The following is a 27,394-nucleotide window of genomic DNA, read 5'->3' as shown; positions in this document are numbered from 1 at the left end:
ATTATGTGAAGGCTTAAAGGACACTTCTAGTTCTCAGCTACTGGAGAGCTATTCAAAGATGCATCACTGGTATTCTGTTTACCTATCTATTCCTAAAGCTCATCATTAGCTTTAAATAGGTTGTTCTGCCTCGAGTTGAGACTGAATAAATGAAAATGTGCCTGAATTTCCACTGGTATGTTTTGGTTTAATCCACCTTGTTTATGCCAGGCATTAAACCTCAGACAAACTATTGTTGGACTAATGGTCAAAACACAGGATCTTGATTAGTCTAAGTGATCATGATCACAGTAAGTTTAAATAGAGACCAAAGCCATGGATCCATTGGTTGTTCCACCTGGCCATGGGGTTAATCAGCAATTTGTCCTTAGCTACATGGCAAGCACCAAAAGAGCTATGGCATTTTATGTACCAACTCTGGTTGTTAGTTGTTGTCTGGAATACTTTGTTAGAAAGAATGCTACGGCTGAAATTGGCTTAGTAGAGAACAGTATCATGATCTATTAGCAATGTCTGCCATGAGTGCTGGCAGGGAGAAATGGGACAAGTGAGACCTGTGTTTTTCATTCCTGGATTAAAGCTGCAAGATTTGGAAACAAGGTCTACCCGGGAATCCTTACGTGGGTGAAGGATGGACCATGTTCCTCCCAGGTTCCCAGGCAGAGTATGTAGTTGGGAGAAAGTGTGTGTCTTCCTGTTCGTTATACTATGTTGGTCCCTCCTCTTAACCCACCAAGGTTTTGTGAGTTCCTATCATCCATTTGAAACCTCATATCTTTCCTTAAAAAGCAGAATGAGGAGAATGCAGCTTGAGGAGCAAATACAGAGAAATGACATTTTGGAGCAAGCCCACCTCTCTAAAACTACTCTGTAAGGTGTCTCTGATGTAGAATGCCTCTGTCCTAGTCTAAGAATCTCAGTCCACAAACTCCAATTCCTTGGTCTGCTGCAAATCCCCAGGTTTCAGGGCAAGATGAAAGTCTATGGATATTGAAGGAACATTGAAGATTAGGGAGAAAAGCCAAACCTCGCCAAAGCAGAGAGAGAGATACAGGCAATAGCAATTACTGAAAAGACCTGAAAATAGGTGAACACGTCTTTAGCCAAATAGGAATATAGCTATATTCTCAGAGACCAGGCTGTTTAAAACCACTGTGTTGCCTCTTTCAGACACAAGCCCAGAAATTTTGCTGTGCCCCAGGCCAGGAGACAGGGAATCTTTGAAAATACAAGGGGAAAACCTCAGTGATTTCTAGTTCGGTTGGCCTGAGGGAGAGCTGTGCCATCTTTTTGCTACCTCAACGTTACATTTGCACTGAGCCTTGGAAAGGTGGGAACTGTGGTATGGCTCGGAACTCCAGCTTAGGAAGGATATAACTGTGAGCAGAAAAGCCTGGAGAGAATTCGCGGAAGACTGAATTCCTGGAAGGCACAGCTATTCTTGGACTCTGATTCTGTGAAATGAAACTATACCCATATTGACATCCATTAGCTCCTGTTATATAAGCTTATCATTTGTCTTTAAACACAGGCTACATAAAATGGGGAATAAATTGGAGGCAGAGGGAAAAGGGAGGGAAATACATTTAGTGCCAAGCTCTGAGCTTGGAGGCAAAAAGAGTTATCGGGGTGAACCACTGGCTGCCCTCACATAGCCTACTGCCTGGTAATAGTAGTCTCATAAGTGCACAGATGACTCTGAGACCCAATAAGAAGGTTCTGAGAAGGACTCTGGGCCTTCAGAAGAAGGAGGAATCATCCAGCAGAGGGCTGGGCCAGGAGTACGTACAGAAAGGAGCAGTGGATGTGTGTGCATGCATTCGTTCACTCAGCCCTTTTACCAATCATTCGTCCAGCAGTACAAAACCCCCTGTTGGGCTGGGGACATAGATGTGACTGAAGCTCAGTCTTTCCTCTGAGGAAGTTCAGGAAGATCTGTAGCAGGAGCTTGCCTATGGAGAAACATATACACTTTATAGTGTTATGGGTGCTATAATAGATCTGACGTGCAAGGACGTGGGCAGGCAGGACTGGGTGTTGTGAGCTTTCATGTGGCACTCTGGGGCACATTAGAAAATGATACCTTTCCCAGGCAAACATCACTCACAAAAATTTGGCTTGACAAACAGAAGTGTCATTGTGCAAATTAGGAGAAGAGGTTCCATTCTCCTTCCTGGCTAACTCTGTAGCCAGCCACAGTGTTGACTTAGCCAATGAAGCACTGGAGTGTCCAGTGTCCTTGTGCAGGGTGCAACCTGCACAACTGTACATAGTATTGTTGGCAATGGGCAGTGGCAGTATATAGTGTGTGTCCTGGCTTTGATGCTGTACAACATTACGTAACCCACTTGCCCTCTCAGAGTCTCATTTCCTCTATGTACAGGGTAGAAACTATAAAGTGCACCTACGTTGATTGCTGTGAGCGGAAATCAAATGAGACAATGTAGGTAGTGGTGTTCTGGGCCCTAGAAGGCTGTATATAGAAGTTAAATATTGTTATTCAATAGAGATTTGTCTATTAATTGATCAGGGAAGTCTTGAATAAATCTCCTAGTGAGTTAACATTCCATAGTGCCTCTTCTTGCTTCTGTCACACCTACCTTTTACCATCAGCCACACCAAGTCATAGGCTTACTCCTTATTTACTGAGAGACCCCTTGTTTTCAGAATTTTAGTCAAGGGGAAGATTTTCCGTGGATACAAGTTAGAACTTGAGTGGTACTTTGCTCAGTTTCTTGCAAAACAGGATTTTCTTTAAGAGGACATAGAAAATAAAGACTCAAGAAGTGTTTGTCCCCAGTAGCTTCATTGGAAAACATTATTGGGCCAAATGAACCGAGCTGAACATTTGCTTTAATTAAACTGACCATAAACCCAGCTTAATGTTTCATTTCACCTTTCTCCTGGCATGATGGTGCCTGAGTGTTTTGGGACTCAGATACATACCCGCTGGCAGGGATGGCTGAGAGTTCAGCGACAATCAATGTTTGTAATCAAAGAAGATTAAACTTGGTATTAACAGAAATCTAATGGTCAACACAAATGTGGGACAGAGAGGGCCAAACCTGTGGCACGTTGGTAGAACTGGAGATAATTAAACAGCCCCTTCTGGAAAGAAAAGCTTTTGATAGTATTGAGTTAACTCTGTGTGCATAGCCCCACTTCTCGAACCGATGGGGGACCACATTATTTATAGGAAGTTATAGGAAGTTGGGACTGTGTGAGTGTAGCTCCTAAACTGCACCTACAGGGTACTTCTGACCCCAGAGGATTTTGAAGGAGTATTGAGAGAGGGATTAGTCCAAGGTTCAAATCCCAGCTCCATTATTCACTAGCTGTCTGATCCCACCTAAGTTGTATAACCTCTCTGAATCTTTCTCATTTGGAAAATGACTATCATAACTATACTTATCTCAGAGAGGTTTTGTGAGGATTTTATGAGATCTGATATGGTAGAGAAAGAAAGCAAGAAAGAGGAAAAGCAGACCAGTTTCTTGAGCAAAATGTTTGCTGGGCTCCCGTCTTTAAAGACAGGGCTACATTTAAGCCTCAAAGCCAATATATGTAGTGCATGCTATTAAGCCCATTTTGATGAACGAACATGCTGAGGAAGTTTCCTAGTGAATGAGGTGTGATGGCTACCATTAATTGGAGGACTAACTATGTGGCTACTAAGTGCTCCTCATTCATTGCCTCTTACCTGTGATACTTGGAACCTCCTAACACAGGTGAGGAGATGTACACTCAAAGAAGTCAAGTGATATGTGAGAACCCAGGATGGAGGTGGACTCACACCCATATGCACCTGGCCCCAGATCCTGGGTTCCACCGCACTCTGCCACGGGTTCAGTTGCCTGGGTGTGTCTGTGGGAGAGAGGATGCTTTGTCAGGGTTCAGTTGCCTGGGTGTGTCTGTGGGAGAGAGGATGCTTTGTCAACCACTTTGTCAGCCACTTTTGTGACAAATGAGACAGGGTCCCTGGTTGGGAGGTTGTTACGGAAGAATTTACAAGCCTGAAACAAGCTAAGAATGAAAGATCACGTGTTACCTGGCAGCAACTCTAGTGCCTCCCATCCAGATGACTCACACATTGGACCAGTAAGAACATGAATCCTCTATATGAGGCCTGGTTGTGTGTAGACAGGAGGATGGGGGACGAGGGCTGTGGATGCTAGGGTGGTAGCAGGTTCACCTTGTAGGTCTGTGGATCTACAATTGGAAACTGTGGTCCGGGAAGTGGCAAGTGCCACAAGGACACTCAGCATTTCTGGCGAATTTCCTCACACTCACAGAAGTATTGGAGCTTTATTCTCTCTTGAAAAGCACATGAATTTTGCCTAGTTGCTGGCAGCAGAACTCCGGCACCTGTAGTCCAGAGCAGTCTGCGGCCCCAAGGGAAGACTTGCAGCTCCCTCCCCATCATCATGCTTCTCCGACAGACCTGGGAAGATGTCTGCATTTGACCTCTCATTCTAGCACAGAGACAATTTAGCACCACTGGATAGTCTTGCAACAAAGTAATTTAAGAGGGATTACTCCCAAACATCCTCCTGCTAGATAATTCTTTAGCGGTGTCTCTGGGTGATTTCCTTCCCAGGGAGCCACATAATCACTTTGCACTGTCTCACCAAACAGCTGATGGCTCGGTGCATCATTGCCCCCCAGTCGAATGGATTTAGAGCAGCATTGCATTTTGTGACCATTCATCTCAAAATCTCTTGGAGGTCACCTCTGCTCACCAGGGTCCCAGACACATGAGGTGGCAGAAGCCCAAATGCCAGCTCACGTTCAAGCAGGAAAGGGCAAGTGGCAGGTTATTTGGTGTGCCTCTGTTAGCTCACCTCCCCTCCAGGCTAATTACTTATGCTACTGAAAGATGTCTCAGTCTGTTTAACTGTTATAACAATGTTACCGTACACTGGGATTACCCCAGTGTATTACATACATGGCAAATTTTCTGTTTGTAACAACAGAAATTTATTTCTCCCAGTTCTGGAGGCCAGGAAGTCCAAGATCAAGGTGCCAGCGTTTGAGTGTCTGGTGAGGGCCCATTTCTTATAGATGGCACCTGCTGTGTGTTCTCATGTGGTGGAAGAAGAAACGGGACTGACAACCTCCCTCAGGCCTCTTTTATAAGGGCACTAATCCCATTCAGAAGGACCCCCCTCTTATGACATAATCACTTCCCAGTGGCCCCACTTTCTAATACCATAACCCTGGTGATTAGCTTTCAATGCATGAATTTTAGAGGGACACAAACATTCAGACCATACCAAAAAGACTATGTGTTCATTAGCACATGAAGCTGCTTCTGGACTCAACTAGTTTTAAAAACAAGGAAAGCTCGTGAAAGTCACACACTACGTGTGCTTGTACAATGCAGACACTGGATGTGTAGGTTCTCAGCTAATGTGCAAAATGTGTTTGCTTAAACCGATGAACACTGAGCTTCTATAATAGAAGTACAAACAGAACCCAATTCTGAATTCTTTAACTTCCTGTCCTGTTCTTTCTCAGTTGTGATAATAGCAGTGTTTAGAGCAGCTACCAGGGCAGTTTCTCAAAGTGAATGCTGTTAACTTTCTGCCATTCTGGAATTGGTGTGTGTGTGTCAAGAAGGGGCAATACAAGAAAGAAGCTGGATAAAGGACAACCTTATATTTTTATTTTGCTCGTGTCTAGATTCCTAGAAGATCATGTTGGGATATTGGGGGGAAAAAAACAGTTTTTGAACAAGCTAGATCTAGGCTCACAGCCTAGCTCCTCCAAAACTGGCTGAATGGCCTTGGGCAAGTTACCTATGATTGCTGGCTGCAGTTTCTTCCTCTTTTATGCCAGACACAGAGTAACGATGCAATCTATAGCCATATGCTGTGAATAAAGTCAGCAACTGATATCTCACAGTGTAAATATGAAGACAAATAGATTATATGGGAAAGAGTGTGCCTAGAATACAATAGCCAATCAGTAAGGTTATAATAATTAGAATGACTGGCCGGGCGTGGTGGCTTATATCTGTAATCCTAGCACTTTGGGAGGCCAAGGTGGGTGGATCACCTGAGGTCAGGAGTTCGAGACCAGCCTGGCCAACATGCCGAAATCCTATCTCTACTAAAAAAAAATGCAAAAATTAACTGGGTATGGTGGTGCGTACCTGTTATCCCAACTATTTGGGAGGCTGAGGCAGGAGAATCACTTGAACCCAGGAGGTAGAGGTTGCAGTGAGCCGAGTTTGTGCCACTGCACTCCGGCCTGGGCGACAGAGCAAGACCCTGTCTTCAAAAAATAATAATCATCATCATTAGAATGACTATTTGAACTTTAATATTCAGTATTTTACATCTCATTGTATTGATTACTATATGGGAAAATCATGAAATCTCTAAGGAAGGTTGTGATTGGCAATGTTCCTTTCAGTCCTGGCTCAGCTTTGAAATATATAAAGGAAGTAGCTCTTGCAGTGACTATTATTTTGTGTTTCAGATTCCCCATCCCCAAGTCCTCTTTGCCACTGCCACTCAGTGATCATTTGATATATTCAGAGTCAGACAAAGAAGCACCCAAGACGAGGGAAGCATCTTCTTCACGTTTTTAGGGCAAACTTACTAAAGAGCGACTTTGCCTTTGAAGTCAGACTCACCCCAGGAATAAAAAACTTTTACTCCTGTGGGTTGGAAAATATACTCATTTCCCTCTTCTTAAAAACATTCATTATCACAACACATACCGGAACCTGTCGGGGGGTGGGGGGCAAGGGCAGGGAGAGCATTAGGACAAGTACCTAATGCCTGCGGGGTTTAAAACCTAGATGATGGGTTGATAGTTGCAGCAAACCACCATGGCACATGTATACCTATATAACAAACTTGCACACTCTGCACATGTATCTGGAACTTAAAGTAAAATAAGAATATATATATATTTATCATCCGCCATGCTGCAAGACGCTTTTCCCATGTTCAGTTGATTCTCACAACAATTTTAGAGCTGAAGAAATGAAAGCTTCACAGGTACATGTGGCCTCAGGATGACTTCAGAAATTACATTTTTCTATATCACATATGAATAGGGATAATAATAATCAGGTGCAGAGGAACATCTGTATAAGCCATTGTGTGGTTAAGCGAGCCAACGTGTCAGAGCCCCAAGGCCTGGTATAGAGTTGGTGCCTAATGGATGCTAGTTTTTGATTGTCCTCTCCTAAAACCCAGCAAGGGCCTCCTCCTCAGCCTACAGAAGCAATTCTTCAGGGTAACTCGCCCACTCTACTGACTCATAGTGGCGGATGTCAGAGCACTGGGAAAGCCTTCAAAAAGTTGAATCCTAATAATTTAGTCATAGGAAGGCACTTTGTAGTTGATCAGTTCACATCACTACGAAGAATGTCCTTACCTACTATGACTTTGGGGACCTGGCTCAATTTCAAAGGGGACAGGACTGGAGCAGCTCACAAAACAACAGGGGATGTTTGACAGTTGAACTCACAGAGCCACAGGAATGCGACCATCATCCTCCTCAAGTGGCATATGTTAAGCAAAGGTTACAGCTCCGCCTCCTCCCGGCTCCAGGGGAAGAGCCAGGAAGAGCCTGCCTGCTGCACATGATAACCTCTGAGACAGTGTCCTGGGAGACTTGGCATGGTAACGTTGATCTTACCACACAGGGCTTGGGGCCTTTTGGCTCCTCCCATGTGCCCCTCATGGGAGGGTCAGAATGAACCATACATCTACTAAGGAAAGGCCACATGGGTTAACACTCTGCTTCCTAGATAAGAAAGTATGACAGAGTGACAGAGGGCTCTGGCATTGCTTATCCTGAGTGCCTGGGAAGAGTTCTGACTGAGGGCAACCTTGAAAACAGACCCCTGCTGCTTGTGAGGGAGGCTGGACCAGCTCCCCAAAGTCTGATCGAAGCCACCCCAACTCTGTCCATTCAGCTAATCTTGATGTTAATTATTTGTTTAAATTGGCCCCGTTTTATTTTGTAAAGTTGCCAACCATGAGCTAGCATCTTCAGACAGTAATAGAACAAAAAGGCAGGAAGAGTTATGTTAACCTGCTCTGAAAATCCTGGCTGTCCAGGGCACTGGGAGAATTGAGACAGGGCAGGTCATCAGGCATGTTGTCCACCAGGTCCAGGGATGGCACACAGAGTGGGCAGTTTCCCAGCATTAGTGTAAGTAGCATCTTGAGAGAGGGAAGTATATCTCTCTACAAGGAGGTAAGTCAGAGGTCTGGGCTCGAGAGGCAGTGGTCTCATCAGATGTGAAGAAAGAGGAAAGGCTATTGAGGGTAAAGGCATCACAGGATCAGAGAGAAAAATAACAGGCACAGATCACAAAGCAGAGAGCAAGGAGTCAGAATTTAAGCTGGGAAATCGGGAAATGTTCCAGACACTTTGCTTCTGTGCAACAGCAACTTCTGGCGAGCATGGAGGCAGGGAACTGGGTGGGCTCCTGTGGCTTTAGTCCTCAGTGTTCAGCACCTAGTCTCTTCTTTGGAAGACAGCTTTTGGGATCCTGGAATTGCTTTGTTTGTAGTTGAAGAGATAGAGGCATCTGGATATCTATGCACCCAACCCTGGGGCAGCCCTTAACCAATGACTGTCCAGTGAAGAAGCATGGAAGTCCAGCTTCCTAGCCTCAGATCGGGGCAACTCTGAGATTTAACTTACATGCCAGATTTCCCCTGCAGGACCAGGCTGAAGCCACCTTCCACAGAACTCCACCTGAAATCACATCCTTGCTTGACTTCCTCTTTTCCCTGTCCCAAAAACCCTTCGTTACAGGTATCCCTTGGGAGGAGTCTTTTTTTTAAGTGATGAGGTCTCACTCTGGCACTCAGGCTGGATTGCAGCAGCACACTCAGAGCTCACTGCAGACTTCAACTCCTGGGCTGAGGCGATCCTCCTGCCTTCCTGCCTCAACCTCCTGAGTAGCTGAAACTACAGGCACCCAGCTTTTAAAATTATTATATTATTATTTGTAGGGATGGGGTCTTGCTATGTTGCCCAGGCTGGTCCTGAACTCCTGTAGCTTCAAGCAATCCTCCCGTCTTGGCCTCCCAAAATGCTGGGACTACAGGCATGAGTCACCCACTCAGCCAGGATTTCTTAATGAATCACGTTTACAAGCACCTGCATCTCAGGGTCTTCTGCTAGGAAGCCCCACATAAGAGGCCACCTGACTCTCTACCCATGCTGGTTCATCACTGCAAAAGTGGGTTCTGAGCTCCTGCTGTGTGCTCTGGGTAGCTGTCACCATGGTGCTCAGGTCTCACTCCCTTGACACTCACCTCCAGCTAGGAAAGTGGCAGAGTAACTACACAAGCCATGGAGAGTAAGTACAAAAGGGTACAGACAATTAATGGAAAGACTGAGGTCAATGTGGACTGTGATGGCTGGTGAGGGCTTCCTGGATGTTACAGGGTTATGCTTGGTCTTGAAGGGTTAGGAGTTAGGCCAAGGGAGGATTGCAAGCAGGGACACAGTGTGAACACAGATACAAAAGCAGTGACCAGGTGACTAGCACTGGGGCACTAGTGACCAGCAAAGAGGGAAGTCTGGCTGCCTGGGCTTTAACATGGGTTGAATACAGAACCTGGATATAAGCCTCAGAGACCTTGAAAGGGTGGCCTTTCAATTTCCACCCAGAGAGCAAAGAATGCATCTTTCTTCTCCCCATGAGGTGTAGCTCCATGGGCATGGGAACAGTGGAAGATGTGAAAGGTAGAGGCTGATGCTAGTGTCTGGAGAACCAGCCGACTGACAACACGTTGCCCATTCACAGGGAACCGAGAATGCATATGTATCCCCCTGGCATGCCCAGTTTGAAGGCCCTGAGAGTCCATTTAACTTCCGGAAAGCAGTCTTTCCTTTGCTGTTTTCATTTCCATACCTTCTTGGCTCACCTTAGAGCCCACACCCTTCACAGCCCAGTTATGAGTAAGGGTCTAGAGTAAAGAGAAGGAGTTGAGGAAAGGCAGCCACCATGTGGCCAAGTACTATCTGAGTCTGGCTTTCTCTTGAGACTAGGAATTGAGTGTAGGTGTTTTATTTAGAAGGTAACCCCAGGAAGCTCCCACACAGGAGAACACAAAACAGGGAAAAGAGAAAAGCCAACCAATGGTGCAGTCATGAACAGGTTACTGCTGGGGGTATCTGGGCTCCATTTCACTGGGGACACTGTGAGGTATAATTAGGGTGACTATCCTGCTCTGCCTAGACTGATCATTTAGCATCAAAAGTCCCACATCCTGGGAATCCCCTAAGTCCTTCGAAAACTGGTATGGTTGGTCTCCAGTATCACATAGAATGTGTACCAAAGGATGGGGGAAGTCAGAGTATTTGTGGACTTCTGTTCCTCATTAGTTGAGTGTGGTCTCTAGAGGTCAGTACTCTGGGCTGCCTTTCACAAGCTATTATGACACTTAAGAAAGCCTGTAGGCAGAGAAGCAGGGAGAGGCAGGCCCTGCGGTAAGAAGCCATCAGCATACACAGGAACAGTCCATACAGTTGCAGATGTGGGCTGAGGCCGGCAGAATGAGTGTGCAAGCAGGATTAGAGTAGTCTGAGGGGGCTCATGCCTAAGCTCCTCCATGTACTTCGTATTCAAGACTGAGCACTCTAAATTGGATTACAGTAAGTCATAGATGCCTGGACAATTGTGGCTGAATTTATGAGGAAAAAGAAGTAGGGCCAGATATGGTTATGTCTGTTATGAGTACCTGTGATTCTTGAGGTGCTTTGTATATGCTAACCATTTCATTGTCTGTGGAACTCTTCAAGGAGGGGATGATGAGATAAATTGCAGGTCTCAGGAGTTGAATTGCTTCCCCCAAGGTCCCTGGCTTTGTTTCTGCTGGGGAGGTCTGTCCAGCCTCAAAGCCCATGCTCCTTGCTGTTCACATGCTGCCTCCAGGTATCTATTTATCCTCCAGCAATCTCCAGTTGCATTGGGCCTGAGACAGATTCCTTCTGAATAGTTCTGCGGATGACTGCTACAAAGAGAGGCTATTGAAAGCCATCCTAGAATTTACTTAGCAATAGCTCACCTTGAAAAATAACAAGGTTAAGGCTGAAGAATGTTCTATTCAATTCTGTTGTAATTAAGAGAACTTTTCTGCACTGCATGCTGCATAATTGAATTATACCAATGATTAATTTTTTAAAATAATTATTTGTAGAATTGTTTCCCCTACCAGTGCACTTAACAAAAATAATTTACTTTGCCACTTAATAAAGCAGATAGATGCTATAGGAGAGACAGTGGAGGAGATATTGTTTGCGCTGGGTGGTTCCATCATTACTATTGATTGCACAGTCTTATTATTCACCTCAAAGACACTACAATTAATAGAAATGGAAATGAAGGAATATCCGTGTTCTGTGATGCTTTATTGCAAGAGGAAATAAACAATACATGTAGACAAGTAATAATTCTTTGTTGGCTGTGACAGCAGTGCTTTCAGAAGAAGGATTAACCTGCATCTTAAACAGGCAGCCCAGGTTCTTTCTGCCAATGCCGAGAAATATTCTCCTTGAAGACCAGCTGTCAGTCAGAGGCTCACCCCACTGAAGACCTAGCTGCCCCCTGAACTGTCACAGGCCCGCAGAATGAGTGTGCAAGCAGGATTACAGTAGTCTGAGGGGGCTCATGCCTAAACTCCTCTATGTACTTTGTATTCAAGACTGAGCACTCTAAATTGGATTACGGTAAGTCATAGATGCCTGGACAACTGTGGCCTGAATTTATGAGGAAAAAGAAGTAGGACCAGAACCAGCTGGTCCTCAGGGTGTTATTCTGAGGTATGCATGGTCCTCACACAGGGCCCCGCCTCTTCTCTGCCCTTCTTTCCCAGTGCTTTTTGCTGTTATTCTCCAGGGCACAACACTGTGAGCAAGCCGGTCCCCACTACTCTTTACAGCTTCTCTCAGGCTGCCCCTTTGCCCGTGAAGCACTTTCTCTCCTTTTCCCAGGCTGGTGGCTGCTCACCCTTCAGAATTTAGCCTTCCACTAACTCCAGCCCTCCTCCTGCTGGCCTCCTTTCATGGCTCAGCTTACAAGGCTATGTCACCAGCAGACAATGAATTCTGCAAGGATGAGCACTGTGCGGCTTCATTACATCCCCTGGGCCAGCCCTGGAGAGGAAGATGGCACAGATTAGTGCCAGGAACTGTCTTTTGACTGGAAGAAACTAAAGCAAGCTTGTCCAACCCACACATCACAGTTACCTCTTTTCCAGTTCCCTTAAAGGTGCTTTGTTTTGTTTTTTAGAGACAGGGTCTCACTCTGCTGCCCAGACTGAAGTGCAGTCATGCATACAGCTCACTGCAGCCTCTACCTCCTGGGCTGAAGCAATCTTCCCACCTCATCCTTCTGAGTACCTAAGACTACAGGCACCTGCCACTATGCCTGGCTAATTGTTTTAATTTTTTCTAGAGACAGGGTCTCACTATGTTTCCCGGACTGGTCTTGACTCCTGAGCTTGAGGAATCCTTCTGCCTTAGCCTCCCCAAATTCTGGGAATACAGGCATGAGCCGCCATGCCTGCCCTCCATTCTTCTGATTTGAATCACCATTGACCAGCTTTGCCTACTCTAGTACTATATATAAATAGAATCATGCAGCAGATGTATTTGTGTCTGGCTTCTTTCCCTCAACATTATGCCTATGAGATCCATCCCATTGGCTTCTATGTACTCTGTACTCATCCTATGCAGGGCTTCCCTACTCAGATATCTACTGAGAGAGCCTTTCCTTGTGAAGATAGAGAAAAGCCCAGGGCTGCAGGCAGAGCTCCCACTGGCTGTTGAGGGCTCCATGGCTCAGCACCAGAATTCAGGACATCTGGACAGTGGCCAAGTCCATGCTGGGTGACCAAGGATCCTTCTAGGGACATGGTTCAGGCCCACAAGCTGAAGGTCCTGCATGCCTTGATTCATGGAAAAAAGACAGCCTGAGGTATGCTGCCAGAAGCTGTTACATTGAGCTAGGAGATAAATGGAGGAGGAAAGAATTGTCAGTGGTGGCTATGAGCAGATGGCTATGTTCTCGAAACCCCTGATTTGCTCTGCCAAGTGACCACTCTGATGTAGTCTGCCTTTCTGATCACTGCAGTAATGCAGCTGTGTCTCTGCTCAGGCCCTAACAGGGAGAAATCTGGAAAGCAGGTGACATCTGCTTAACTGTGGTGGATGAGCCCCTCAAGGTCAGCAGCCCGCCTTCTATTTCTGTGTCTCTGGCACCTATCAGTAAAGTTACTGCCAAATGAAAAAGAAAGAAAGAAAGAAAAAGAAATAAGGAAAGAAAGAAAAAATGAAATGGGCCAATAGCTCCTATTGGCATTCCTTTGCTCCTTCAAAATAGCCTTGTCCGAGATGATGATCAGGGAGAATTAGACCTCCTTCTCATGCTGTCCTGGGGTTTCTACACCCATTGGCATCCACTTGATCTGTCCCAGAGTGTAGCACAACCTTGCAGGTGCACAATAAGCTGTCACCTGGTGGCTAAAGCAGTCCCTTGGTGGCTCGCTCCACTCTCTTGTCAGTCCCCAGCCAGTTCATTTCATCCCTTATCCAGGGACCCTGCTTTGTTCGACTCTGTGCTTGCAGCCCTGGTGTGGGGCCTGGGCCAGACAAGAGAAGCTCAGTGAAGAGTGAGAGTATCAAACTGAAATATTCATGTTCCCTCTGAAATAAAGTTTTAGGGAAGGAAGAAGAAATGTGCGAAGTAGACTACATTCTGAGATTCTGGGATCTTACATAATAATATGTGTGCAAAAAGAAGTAAACATGACCATTTCAATATCCATGTTCTCTCCCGTACCCCTGACCCATTAGGAGGATGCTGACTCTGTCATTTCGGATCCTGGGTCTCTTTTGTGCAGAATCATGGTAATGAGTAAGTGGGAAAATGGAAGGGAAGAAAATCTGGCTAGATTTATTTGCATTGAAATAGGCATAAAATTACTGGTAGAAGAGAGTAGGAGATATCCAAAAGGTAGAAGGAGAAAGGGCAGCAAAAGGCAGCTAGGACTAGTTTGAGGAGAACTCTCCACAGTTTGGACAGTGAGGAAAGTAATTGGGAAGCAGCTCCCGTGCCTATGAGGAACTGAGAAAGATAAAGAACGATGAGGACATTTTGCTGTGCATTAAGAATGAACTCTCCCTTGAAGCTTGAATTTCTGCTTAGTTGCTTGGCTGTAGAACTAGAGCTTCTTACAGTGTGCCATGATGCAAGATGGGGCCGTGGGGCAGGCTGGCTTTACGTACACTTCACTTGCAGTGATGCACCAGCCAAGTGGTAGATGCACAGGGGTAGGTGCACAGGGCACTGGGGAAGGTGGGAGAGGGAGGGCTGCTTTGGAGGAACTTGAAGAACTTGCCTGGGGTCAGCCTGGGACTTTGTAAAATAAGGACTTTTGTACACTAAATTGGACCTGGGATGGCAAATAACCTTTATCTAAAAGTCAATTCAGATTAGTTGGTTGAATCTTCCCAGGGTGCTGTATTGAGAAGGATTTGAGGTAGGATCAAAGATCAGTAAGAGAAAAATAGCATGATTCACATAATTAGCAATATCTGTCCTGGATGTCTTAAAAGAGAAGAGTGGCCATGGTTGAGTTTCTCAAAGTTTCCTTTCAAATGTACAGGTCTAAATGTGAGTGTGAGTCCATGTGTGTGAGAGCCCCCCAGCAGGGGAGATGGCACATCATTACCTATTCAAATCTCATTCAAAGCAAGATGGCACATCATTACCTATTAAAATCTCATTCAGTCAGCCCTAGAATACAATATAAATGAATTATTTTCATTTTAACAGGTATTTACTTAGTGCCTAAGATGTGGTAGGTATGGTGGGAGATAACAGGAAGGAGTGTTCCTGCCCTCAGTGAGCTCATGAACTTTGAGGCTCTTTCAGAAATGAAAACAAAAGCAAAAACAAAAAAATATTAGCTCACCCTTATCTCATCACCCGTGGGGCAACTGGTACCTGGGAAAGTGTATCCAGATGGCTTCTCACTTACGGTAGAGCAGGACTGAGTTCCGTGGTCACTGCTGTTTTGCCTGTGTCTTTCAATCCAGAAACACATAGAGCAAGGGAAAAAAGCCCTTCTAGTTACCTAATTACCTAACTCTGGGAGATGTTTCCAGGATCTCACTCATAGTGCACTCATTGAGATTTTATGGATTTAAAAATCTTTGTGTCTGTTCTTCAACCCACAGCTGATTAGAAGCATCAAGTTTTGAGATGGGAGGTGGGGAGTGGATAATTTTAGAGGGAGTCCTCTGATTGAAATTAATAATAAAACTGTCAAAGAGAGAGAGAGAGAGAGCGCGCGCGGCCTGAAAACCATGTGAAACCAATGAAAGTCCAGCCTTAAGGGTGCTGTCTGGCTGGCTCGACTACCTGCCCTCCAGGCACCAGCTGCTTTAGTTGCTCTATCAGATTAGGTAACTGGTCCAAAGACGACCAGGACACAGGGGCAGAGACATTTTCTGAAGGAGTCAGGCAATTGGCCACACTAATCCCAATGAAATAATATGTAATAGTGACATTATTTGGGGCACTAGACATACCAGCCCAAAGCTGTGTGTGTATGTGTGTGTATAGGGTAGATATGTACCTTGAACCTATGAGGTACACTTACACGATGTTCTGCTCAGTCCATGAGCCAGCTCTGAATGGTTTATTCTTACAAAATAGCTTGGCTTTGATGCTTCCTGGAATTCCACTCTCAAATTCTCAGAGAGGCACAATTCGATGGGGGATGAACTGCTAAACTAGGTTCTTAACCCACATTCCCTTTAAGCCTCACAAAAGGAAGCTGAATCCCAAGTGGTACAGGTGCAGAGAGGTGACACCATGTTTGAGTGGGCCTGGAAGGTCTGGAGTGTGACCAAGAGCATGAGGCACCCAGAAAACAGCTGCCACCTTTCCCTGCAGTTTACTGCTGCATATAGAACAAAGAGCTGATGAGGCAGAACTTCAGATTATCCAATAAGCTGAAAATAAGAGCTTTCTGTGAAATCTGCCAAAAATATTGGCAGCTAATTCAATATTTTTAAAACACTCTATAACCCAAAGAAACTTGTCTGTGACTTTCTTTTTTAGGTCCAAGGATTCCTCCCATATTTATCACATCATGTGTGATCTTCTTGGAGGCTACCATTATCCTGTGTACAGCAAGAAAACTAACTTATAGAGTGGCCTGGTGATTTGCCAAAGGTGCCAGAGCTGGTGGCCACAGAAATTGAGTTTTGAAACTAGTTCTCAATTCAAAAATGACTCAGAGTTCTCTCACTGTGCTGTTGCACAGTGTATTACTTTAAAAGTTATGAGAGTATCTGGACTTTTCCCACTTGCAACCTATTCTGGCTAAGCTGAGCAAGGGACTTTTCCATCGCAAAAGATCCCTTCAACTGCTGTTTCCAGAGGAAAAGTGGGTCCTCAGGATGGCTTTCTCAACTAAAATTGAGCTATTGTCTCTCACCAATGATATCCAGGGGCTGCTCGGTGGAGCTGGGAATAAGGTACAATCCCTAAATCGTGTTGTTCAGAGTTCCTATTTTCCTATTGTAAGCAGAAATTTATCCCTTTGGAATTTCTCTTTTAAAAAAATAATAAAAAGAAATACTTTATAATATACAAGGTTCTAGAGACTAATATGGCAAACCTTGTTTTCCTGTTACTCAGCTTACTAAATAATGCATCACTAGTTCAGGTGAAGCCCTATGTGCCCCTCTAACCAAATTTTCCACAAGTATTAATCAGATGAAATTTGGTATTTATTATTTCCATATATACCTTCATCTTTCTGAGGGCCAAAGTCGTACTTTTTCAGGTTGCACACACACCTGCACACACTAGCACACCTGTGCAGTCAGGTTTGTGCACCAGAATATATGGACCAGAACGGGTAATTCATGCTTCCCTTTTATCCTGTAAAGTGAGCCTGTGGGGTCAGTAAAGCTGATTGCATAACGCTTGTTTTGTGGAGGGTGAATATGGACTTCACGAGGGGTTGGGAATGGGTACAAGGTCACCCAGATGGTGGCAGAGCCACACTGGTACCCTGGACTCCTCCTCTTGCCTCTAGGGCATATGATCCTTCCCAGGTCTCAGGGTCTTGGCTATTATTTCCTAAGTGGTGTTCAGTTACAGAGAAAGATGAATGAGTCCAAACAGAAAGCCTTTCCTCCTCAGATTGAAAATTTCAAGCCTCAGTTGGAATTTATTTTTCCAATTTATTTAATGCACTCTTTTTTCCTCCTTTCTCATTAATTGATAATGTTCTCTGCTCAATCAGTTTCTGTGATTGCTTCTCCCTTTAAAGCTTGGGGCCAGGAACTGGGTGTGTGGCATTTAAGTTATGACTTGTTTAGGAAATTGATATTGGCATTTTCTGCATGACTTGCCTTTCTTCAGTGAGTTACTTTGCTCTAATTCTCTGTCAGAAGCTCCAACTGTAAAGGAGAAACAGGCTAATTAAAAATTGGAAGCTGGTAAATTTCACCTTGAGCAGCTAGTATGTGCTTTTGGCAGGAATTGATGCAATTATTGATCAAATAAAATTGTCATCCAAAAGAACAGTTTTTATTTTAAGAGAAGGTAGCAAGATACTCACTGTTGAAATAAACCTTTATTCCAAAGATACATCAATGACATGTGAAATCCAGGTAGGATTTTATCAAAATAAGAATTTCCTATATTTTAAAATCTAAATTCTATTATTTTTTTAAAAAATAAAAGAACAAATTGGGTTTCTAATTTATTTCTGGACTAAAAAGCACTGTGCTGGGACTGCCATAATTACTTGTTAAATTGAACTGAATTGAAAAGATGTCAAAACACCATCACCCTTAACCAGTCTTTAAGGTAAAACAGCCAATTGTAGAGGTGTTCCACATATATAATGTTCATGGAGTCCCAAAGAAAACGTAAGAGTGACTTTTTTCCTAAGAAAATCACATTATTCACAAACTGCAGGGGGATTGCAGAGATCAAGTCCTTGAAGAGCCACTCCATCAGGATGTGCCCAGCCTCAGATGCCTATTTTCTGAGGAAAGAAAAGCTTCAGCAGCACAAATCCTCTCTCAAAGTCAACGCAAACCTCTGAGTGAAACAGCTCCTTCCAAAGGCTTTGTCCCCTGTTAATCTTCAAGTTACATTTGTCTATGTGAAGACTCCCTCTGTCAAAAGCCTGCATTTGCTGGGTTGACAGAAACCTCTGCATGTCCCATCTGCTTGTTCTGACACTAGAGACCAGGGAGGTGGACAGAGTTAAGACCAGTGTCAGAGGCTAGGAGTCAGTAGGGGCTTTGTCTTTCTCTCGCCCTTCCTGATAGCTCCCTGACCTAGCCTGCCAACCCCCACCTCTCACCTCTACTCCAAGAAAACCTAGCCTGAGACAAAGTCTTGCATGCAGGTTTATTACAAGAGATAGGATTGGGTGGCTGAGCAGAGTAAAACAGGGAAAGAGGAAAAGCCAATACAAAAGGGCATCCTGGAGGTGGTCATTGCTGTGGGCAAGTGGAGCTCAGTTTCCCGGGGCTTTTCGGAGGAGCCATGTGGAACAATTCTGTCCAATAGAACTTTCTGCAATGTTGGGAATGTTCTCTGTGCTGTTCAATATTCTGTCTACTAGCTACATGTGACTAGTAGGTACTTGAAATGTGGGTCCTTTATTATATTAATTTTAATGATTTAAATACTCACGTATACCCATATGGACCACCGAAACAGACAGCTCATGTGTAGACTGGGCTTGCAAGTTGTCTACCGGGGAGGTGGAAGAGGGTATCAATTATCTAATGGCACCAGCTCCTGTTGCTTAAGAGAGTGTTACACCCTCATGCTTCAGGTCGGCCTGCATGGGTGCAGGTTGATCCTACAGACACCCCCCAGTACTGCATTAGAGAAGCAGTTGCAAAGTGGGAGTTCTGGGGTGCAGCAGACGCAGGAGCTGATGGGATACTCCTGTGTAAAGCTGGCAGCAACAGGTGTCGCTAGAACAGTGGTTTTGAAATATGAGCCAGCACTGGGATCTCCCAGAAGGCTTGATAAACACAGATTGCCGATTGCCCTCCCTAGGGTTTCTAAGTCACTGGGTCTGTGGTGGATATTTGCATTTCTAACAAGTTCTCTTGATGCCAGTGCTGCTGGTCAGGTGACCATATCTCCAGAATTTCTGGGCTAAAATAAAGGGTGGGCCAGAGGATATAAGTTGGAACTACAATAATGAATCACCCTGATTTGCCCAGGACTGGAGGGGTTTCCAGGATATGAGGCTCTTGGTGTCAAAACTGGAACAATCCTGGACAAACAGTGACAAGTAGAACACTAGTTGGAGGGCAAGAGTCATCCAATACCATGACCTGGGGCTTAGCACTTTTCGAAATGGAAAGTTCAGGCACAGCCCTGCTGGCCTCCAAGGTGTTTGTGACAATGCAGGTGTGTTGTAATAACTGTGAAACTTTAGTGTTAGGCTCTAAGATGAGCTACTTCGCTAATAGCAGAGGGTCAAGACGGCCCCTGGAGCAAGAGCTTTGACTTTATCCCCAATTTCTGAGCAGCTGTGGTCCACAACTGCCACCCGATAAAGGAAGCAACCTCTCTGTCCAGGTCCTGATTCAAATGGAGGCCACTCCAATAGCCTGTGGAATAGACCATGGATCAGAGTTGTGTGCTGAGCCTTTTATTCATACTTGGCTGTGGTTTTCTGTCATTGATAGGCGTGGTGTTTTCAAGGAGATCTGGGGAAATTCTTTGGACTATTTCTCCTCCACAAATCAGTTAAGTGTTTATTGATCGTCCTTTCTGTTCAGTCCTGTGTAGATGTTTGGTAGGGAGGGGGCAGACAGGTGCATAAAGCTTGCTCCCCACTCCAGTGATGTCCCTGACGTAATGGGGAGAAAGAATGGTTTGATGATGCCCATTTTCAACTCTCATGTGGCAGACAGACAGTTGTATATGTATATTCTTTCTCCGCCCTCTATTCAGTGTCTATCATAGATATGATGTATGCCACTCTGCCTCTCTCCTAAGCCTTGGAGTATAAGCACCTTCAGGGCAGGGACCATGTTTCTCATCTCTCTCATTCCTGGCACTCAGCTCAGAGTGTGGCAGGGAGCTGGCAGTCAGAGGCTTGTCCTTGAAGAAAGGAGGAGCCTGCTCCACTTCACATGCTGTGTTGTGAGACATATATTCTGGGAAGACAGCCCTGGATAGGCGAAGGAGGAGTAGTGGGGTCCTGGAGGAGGTAGTGTAGGCAGTGGACCAGAGGGATGGGTGGGCTTTGTAGGAGTAGGAGGTAAGCGATGATGTTTCAGGACATGAACAGAAGCACAGAAGCTGGAGGTCCTGGAAAGTCTAGGTGACAGGCTGAAGTGAGGAATCAGGCTGGTCAGGAGAGGGGAAACAGGTTGGCTCAATCCACAGAGCAGATAATGAAGGGCTTTAAGAGCCCAGCTCAAGGGTCCGCATCATGCATCAAAGTAGAATACAATAGTGGCAAAGGTTTCTGAGGATTAGAAACAATAAGATCTATCTAGCTTCCTGATTTTTAAGGATGTTGTCTGATTTCTTAAGGGATGCCTGAATAACTTGAAAAAATCCAGGTATGAAAATATGAATCAGCAATACAAAGCAGTAAACTACTGATACTCACAACACGGATGAATCTCAAAATCATTATGCTGAGTGAAAGAAGCCAGGCCAAAAAAAAAGTGCACATCTCATATGATTCCATTTATATGAAATTCTAGAAAATGCAAACTCATCTCTCAAGACAGAAAGCAGCAGATCAGTGTTTGGGCATTGGAGTACATGGAAGGGTGGATCATACAGGGGTAGGAGGAAGCTTTTGGGGGAAAGAAGAATTCTTGTTATCTTGATTGTGGTGGTGATTTCACTGTATATACACTTGCCAAAATTGGTCAAAAATGTATACTTTAAATATGTTCAGTTTATTCTACTTCAATTATACCTCACTAAAGTTGTAAAACAAAATTTTAAAGGTTGGCCAGTTAATGTAATGGAATACCATAAGAATAGGGAAGTTGAGAAAAAAACACAGTTTATTTTTCTAAGGAAAATGGAATACTTAGTATATGTCAATTCACATAATTCTCTCAAACAGCCTAGTGATGTAGGTATTGAATCGCCATTTTACAAATTCTGAACAGAGGCTCAGAGATATTCAGTGACTTACCCAGGGTCACACAGCTTCTGAGTGATGGGCAGAGCCAGCATTCTAACATAGGTCTATCTGGTCCCCAAATCATTGAGCCATTTATTTTGTGTCTCTCAAAAATCAATGCTGTATCTGAAAGCATGCCCCAGTGCTCAGAAGGAGAGAGAGATAAACTGATGAGCCAAATAATGCTTCAAAATCTCAGAAGACTAAGTTGCCCATCTTTCAAAATGGGTTTGGGTTGGGAAAGGATTCTATCATATGCTTCTCAGGATGACTTTAACTCAACATTTTTAACTCAACCAACTGATGCCAAATGATTTCCTTCTCGATGACACATGGCCTTCATTTCTAAAGCAGCCTCAGCAGAACAGGAAACGGGGGGTCAGAAATGGGTGTGGACAACTGACCTTCCAGATGTATACCTATTGTTATGTTTGAATGTCTGATTATTAACATGTTTTATATATCATAAATATAAGTAAAAAAATTATGAAAGAAAGTAGGGTGGGAAGAAAAGTGGAAGGAAGGAAGAACAGACAGAAGGAAGAAAGACACGAAGGGAATAAGTGTCCGCTCTGGGTTATATGCCGGGGTGAGTGTGCTGCCATCTCCCCTCCCAGACATTCCTTTCACACTAATGCCCTGGGGTCCTCTCAGATATCCAGCTGTTCCAAGAGGATTCTATTGCAATCACTAAACACCATTTCCCAGATGTTTTAGAAAGAGTCTTCAGCAGTGCTGCCTGAGAAAAAGTGCAGCTAATTGAGACACTTTGATTCCCCCAGTATTTTAGCAGAATTCAGATTCCCAAGTCCAAGACTTCATTTCTGAGGTTTGTATATTGGCTTGAGGAAATGCTGATCAATTGTTTTGATTTTCCTTCTTCTCACTATGCCCAGTTAGCATCTCCTGCTTCCCACCAACACCACTGACTAATTATCTCTTACGATACTGTCATCATGGCTCTGGAATGTTCCATTAACACTTTCTGAGGGATTTAAATGAAAATGACTGTGAGCCAGGCTGGGGAACTAATGAATTAATCTTTAAGTGGAGAAAATCCAACTGATCCATAGCAGCCTGTGGCATTCTCCACAGCCCCCTGAGGGAACTGGACTCTTTTTACTCATCCTTTATACCCACCTCCCAGTTGCCTCTTCTAGGCAGCCTCCCCAGACACTCTCCTTCCTGATCCCTGTGCCCTTTTGCTCTTCACCCGGGTCAGCTGCTGCTGCTCTATTGCTGCACTGATTACACTGTGTTGAAATCCTCTGGAATCTTCACTGGCTGCTCCTTGAGTATGGTACATGTTATTTACACAAAGTAAAGTAGCACCAGTGTAGCTAATGTGACTGCTTACTGTGTGCCAGGCATGGGCTTTACCTGTATCTAATCTTTTAATCATCAGAATTCTATGAGATAAGCTGTGTTATTACCCCTATTATATAGAGGAAACTGAGGCAGACGTTCTGTTACTTGTCAAAGGTCACACAGCTAAAAAGTGGAGGTGCTGGGATTCAAACCCAGCCAGCATGGATCCAAGCCCAATTTCATGGTTTTGTGTTTTGTTTTTTTTTGTTTTTTGTTTTTGCAGGGGGGTTGGGGGAGGAGCTGTATTCCCTGCAAAAAATCCACTGAGTTGTATTTTTTAAAAATGGAGTGTTTCTTTTTGGTGCCTAGTTAATCTCCCTTTGAAATTGGTCAAAAACTGAAGCCAAAAGAGCAGGAACAGGACCATAGCCTAATTCCATATCACAGTCCCTTCTGTGGCACAGCATTAACTGGGTCTCTGACTCTTTCATGGCTTCTCATTGCCTCCAGAATCAAGGCCAAACACTTTAACAAACCTTCACTTCTTTTCATCATTAAGAGACAATGGGTGACTTAATGTTTGTTCAATGAATGAAGAAATAAATGAATGTATGCGCACACAAAAAGATACATCTGTATGAGAGCTCAGAGTTCAGTAATTGCTGCCTTTCTAAAATCACATTTCTGCCAACTTGATCATGAAATAAAAATATAGCCCTGCCAATAATCTCAGAGATATGTTTCTTAAATATCAGACAAGGTTTAAAAACCCAAAATATAAAATTTTATAAGGATTCTCATGTATGTTAACTGATGACAAATTTTCATATAGAGTCAGGTGAAATTGTGTTTTCAGATAAGAAACAGGGCTTATGCGGCATGTAAAAGGGTCTCAGAAGTCTCTTTGACCAGCCTACCAGATGCTGAGCAGCCATTTTTAAGGCTTTTAAAACTAGACTTCATGTAAAAGGTAGAGAAATAAGGATCGAAATTCCCCTTAGTGCTCTGATTTTGCTAATAGGCATCAGAAAATATTGTCATTATCTTTCTGCATTTTTAAGATGACGGATTCTGGAGTTGTCTCAGAACACCCATTTTGATGAAGTGTTTGAGCCTGTTTTGGAATGTGATCAAGTTCATCTCACAGTTACCTTAGTGAATAGTTTCCCTGAGTCAGGCACAGCACTGAGCCCTGGGGTGAGGAGCTGAGCGACTGGAAATACAGGGAGTTTAAAAGGTGACTAAGAGCACAGAGCTCTGCCTCCGGGGATCTTCCCATCCTCTGGGGCATTAATATAGTAGGAGGAGCCCACAATATACCCAAGCATTAGAAAGGGGCTCATTGACATGGACTTTGGAAGACCAATGCATGCCTCTTAGATGGGGTGCCCTTTGAGGTGGGATTGAGGGACAGGAGGGGAGACCTCTACAAATGAGGAAAAGGAGGAGGTAGGGGGAAAGGGAACACTCTCTTGTCTTTTGAGAGGTTCAGTCTATGGGGCACATGACACACAAATGCACCAATTACAATACAACCTACAAGCGACTGACAAGGAAAGGCTTTTCCCTGGTTGCGATCCTCCAGAGTCCTGGTTGACCGGTGACTTCAGAGCATAGAATGGATAATTCAATGTTTAAGCCTAAGTATCCTGATTCACACTTCCTCCTTGGTCCTCAAGCCACCTTTAGCTGCTACTCCTCTATCTGATGACCCAACCCCATGCTTCTTTGTGAAAATAGAAGCTACCAGACAACAGCTCCTTTACCATCCTTCCTTTAGTGGAAGCCATGTCCTCATGCCTTTCAGGGCTAATCTTTCGCCTGATCTGCAGTGATGCCCTCATTTCACACTCCTCTCTCCCAGATCATTTTCATCAGCCTACAAACAGGGCCAACTACCTGATATTAAAAACAACAACATAAAATTTAAATCCCTGTCTTTTCTTCACATCACCTTCAATTACATCCAAAAATCCCTACCATCCTTCTCAGCAAAACATTACTCATCTCTCTGAACACCAGAGTATTTTTTTCTTTAAAAGGGGGCTAATATTAATAGTTGTCCCATGTGGTTATTGAAAAGTGGACATGGATCCATGAATTCATGTAAAACATATAGAAAGAGCCTGGCCCGAGATGAGCTTTCACTATATGTTAGCGCTTATTACTCTCCAATGCCTTGTGTACTCATGGCCCCGCCTCCTCACTTTATTACTCTCTCTCCCCTCCAGGCTGTCCTCCCTTCCTAATGTGTATCTGAAACTGCCTTTGTCAAGGTCACCAGTAAATGACTTGATGCTAAATCAGATAAGTGCTTCCCCCCCCACCTCCCCGCCACTTTCTGCTGGACCTCTCCCATCACTCAGCAATGCCGACTGCCCCTCCCCTTTGAAACACCTTTCTCTCCCGCATTCTGTGATTCCATTGTCTCTTGAACTTCCTTCTCAGTTGTCTTTGCTGCCTCCTTTTCTTCCACCAGACAGCCAAATAATGGAGTCTTTTATTAATTGTTTCTGCCCCTTCCTCCAAAATTATCCTCTGGCCCATCCATATGCTGGCAACTTCCCCCATCTCCAGACGAGATCTCTCATGAACTCCAGTCCTGCATATTCCCCTGTCGGCTTGGCATCTCCACTCCACCATCTCAAGCACTTTAATCCAATGCCAAAAGGAGAACTTTGCTGCCTCCTCACACCTCAAATGATTGTCCCTCAGTCATCTGTGTCTGAAAGATGAGCTTCCAACCACTCCAACTGAGAATCAGCCTTGATTCCTCTGCCCATTCACACCACAGTACAATTCTCACCAGCTGCAGCTTGAAAACCTGTCTCAAACTGGTGTGTCCTCTCCATCTCCATCCCACCTGGAGGACCACATGAGCCTCCTAACTGGTCTCCCTACTCCACCTCACCCTTCCTCAATGTATTCTCCACTCAAAGCTGGAGGATCTTTCTAAAGCAAATCTCTAGATCATCTTTCTCCCCTGCTTAATTCAATTCAAAGACTTTTCAATTTCTTTACAGTAAAAACAATGCCTCTCTCCATGGCCTATAAAACCCCCATGACCTATCTAAGGCGTGCCTCCCAATCACTCCTCTTGCCACCCCTTTCCTTGCTCAGGACACCCAAACCCTCTCACCTCTTTCCGTTCCTCCAACAGGCTGGATCCTTGCACGTGCTGGGTCCAGCTCCTCCTGGGAGCTGTTGCCTCGTTCTTCCCATGGCTGTCAGCCGCTTCCTTCCTGTTAGGAATATCCTGCCCAAAATATCTCCTCCTCAATTAGGCCTTCCCTGATTCACCCAGTTAACTATGTTGTCAATATTTGTTTTTTTTCTATCTTCCCTACTAAAATAGAGCCCCCAACGTGCAGGAACATTATGTGCCTTGAGCATTACTGTGTCCTGAGTGACTCACATAGTGATGGACTCATTCCTCAGCAAATCTGTGTCCAAGAATTAACAAATTGATACCTTTACCCATAAGCTGCAACATTAATCTCTAGTTACCCCAGCACTTCAGGCCTGTTAGAACTACTGCATAGAGAAGAGAATCATGCAAGTTGCACAGTCAGAAAACTTGGATGTAAATTCACCTTGCAACCTTTATTAATCAAATGACATTAAGCAAGTTACTTAACCTCTCTCAGGCTCAATTTTATCATTTGCCAAATGAGGATGAGCATAGCAATATAGCCCTCATAGGGCTGCTGGGAAAACTACCCAAGATAATGTGTGTGTGTCTGTGCTTTAAAAATCACAAGGAACTTTCCAAATAGTTAATGACTAAATAAACCACAGTTTTCCACTTTGGAAGACTGTAAGAGAGTTTAGTCATTTATGAAGACAATGAGGCTGAGTCTCTGGTTGGTGGTTTGCCTGGAGTCACCCTGACCTGCTGCCCAGGCAGCTAGTAAACTGTCCCTACGGACTTAGAGTAGACGTGAGATAAACCCTATTACAGCTCAGAACCAGAGTGGCACATTGATGGAGAAGCCTAGCAAAGAGGACTGGAATCAAGCTTGATTTGTCTTCCCTCTTTAACAACAGCATTCCCAGCCCATTTGTACAAGCTGAATCTTCAGGGTGATGAAATAATTAGGGATCCTTGGGAGAAGTGGATTTGAAAGAGGTATTGAAGGTGGTTCATTGGGTTGATAAGCAGGTGGACTCTTAGTGTAGACTGAGGGATGTAGAGTGACAGAGGAGAGGAGAGCACTCAGTGGGCACTTTCCTTAGTAGGCCTACCTTGAGCACACGCTGGTAATTCCTACTTCCTCTCCAGGCAAGGCTGTGAATTATCTTCACAGCTACAGAGCTCTTCCCCTTCCTCATGGGTAGGCCATGGACAAGCCAGTCAGTGACAGGGGCCTGTCTTCCACATACATGTATCACAAAGCTTAACATTGGATATGTCAGAGAAACGGTGCTTGGGCTGAGCTGAGAGGAGTGTCCCATGATGATCATGATGGCCTAAGTGAGCAGTGGAAAGGATGAAATTAAGATATATTTAGGCAGGAGGGTACCTAGAACTTAGATAATGGAGTGGATGAGGGAAAGGATGAGTTGAGAGAGTCCCAGGGGTGTTACCCTGAGAGATGAAGAAGACGTTGATACCATTTACTACATGAGAGGAACCTCAGGAGGAGTGATGCTGAGCCACCCTGACAATTTGATTCTGGGCTTGTTGGGTCCAAGCATTGATGGGCACCTCTGATGTCTTGAGCCAGTCCCTGACTGGCTCTTTTCTGGCTGAGAGCCAAATTCACCCTTTCCTTTGTCTACACTATATTCTCTCTCTTCCATCCTCCTTCCACCTTTCCTAAGTTTTGTGAAGGCTCTAGAGTTTTCAGAACCAAAGACTGAGATGCAAACCATGGGAAGAATAT

The 27,394-nt window shown here is 44.5% G+C and overlaps 1 protein-coding gene across 1 annotated transcript in view; it reads left to right on the top strand.

Annotated features, from left to right (window-relative positions):
- Nucleotides 1–27,394, top strand: part of CLSTN2 (calsyntenin 2) — a 643,984-nt gene that overhangs the window by 343,004 nt on the left and 273,586 nt on the right. The window lies entirely within an intron of this gene.

Source organism: Hylobates moloch, unplaced genomic scaffold (assembly GCF_009828535.3).
Source record: "Hylobates moloch isolate HMO894 unplaced genomic scaffold, HMol_V3 SCAFFOLD_22, whole genome shotgun sequence".
In the NCBI taxonomy this organism is placed as follows: Eukaryota; Metazoa; Chordata; class Mammalia; order Primates; family Hylobatidae; genus Hylobates; species Hylobates moloch.
Note: the sequence above shows the minus strand (reverse complement) of the source record. Positions and strands in the feature narration are given on the sequence as shown.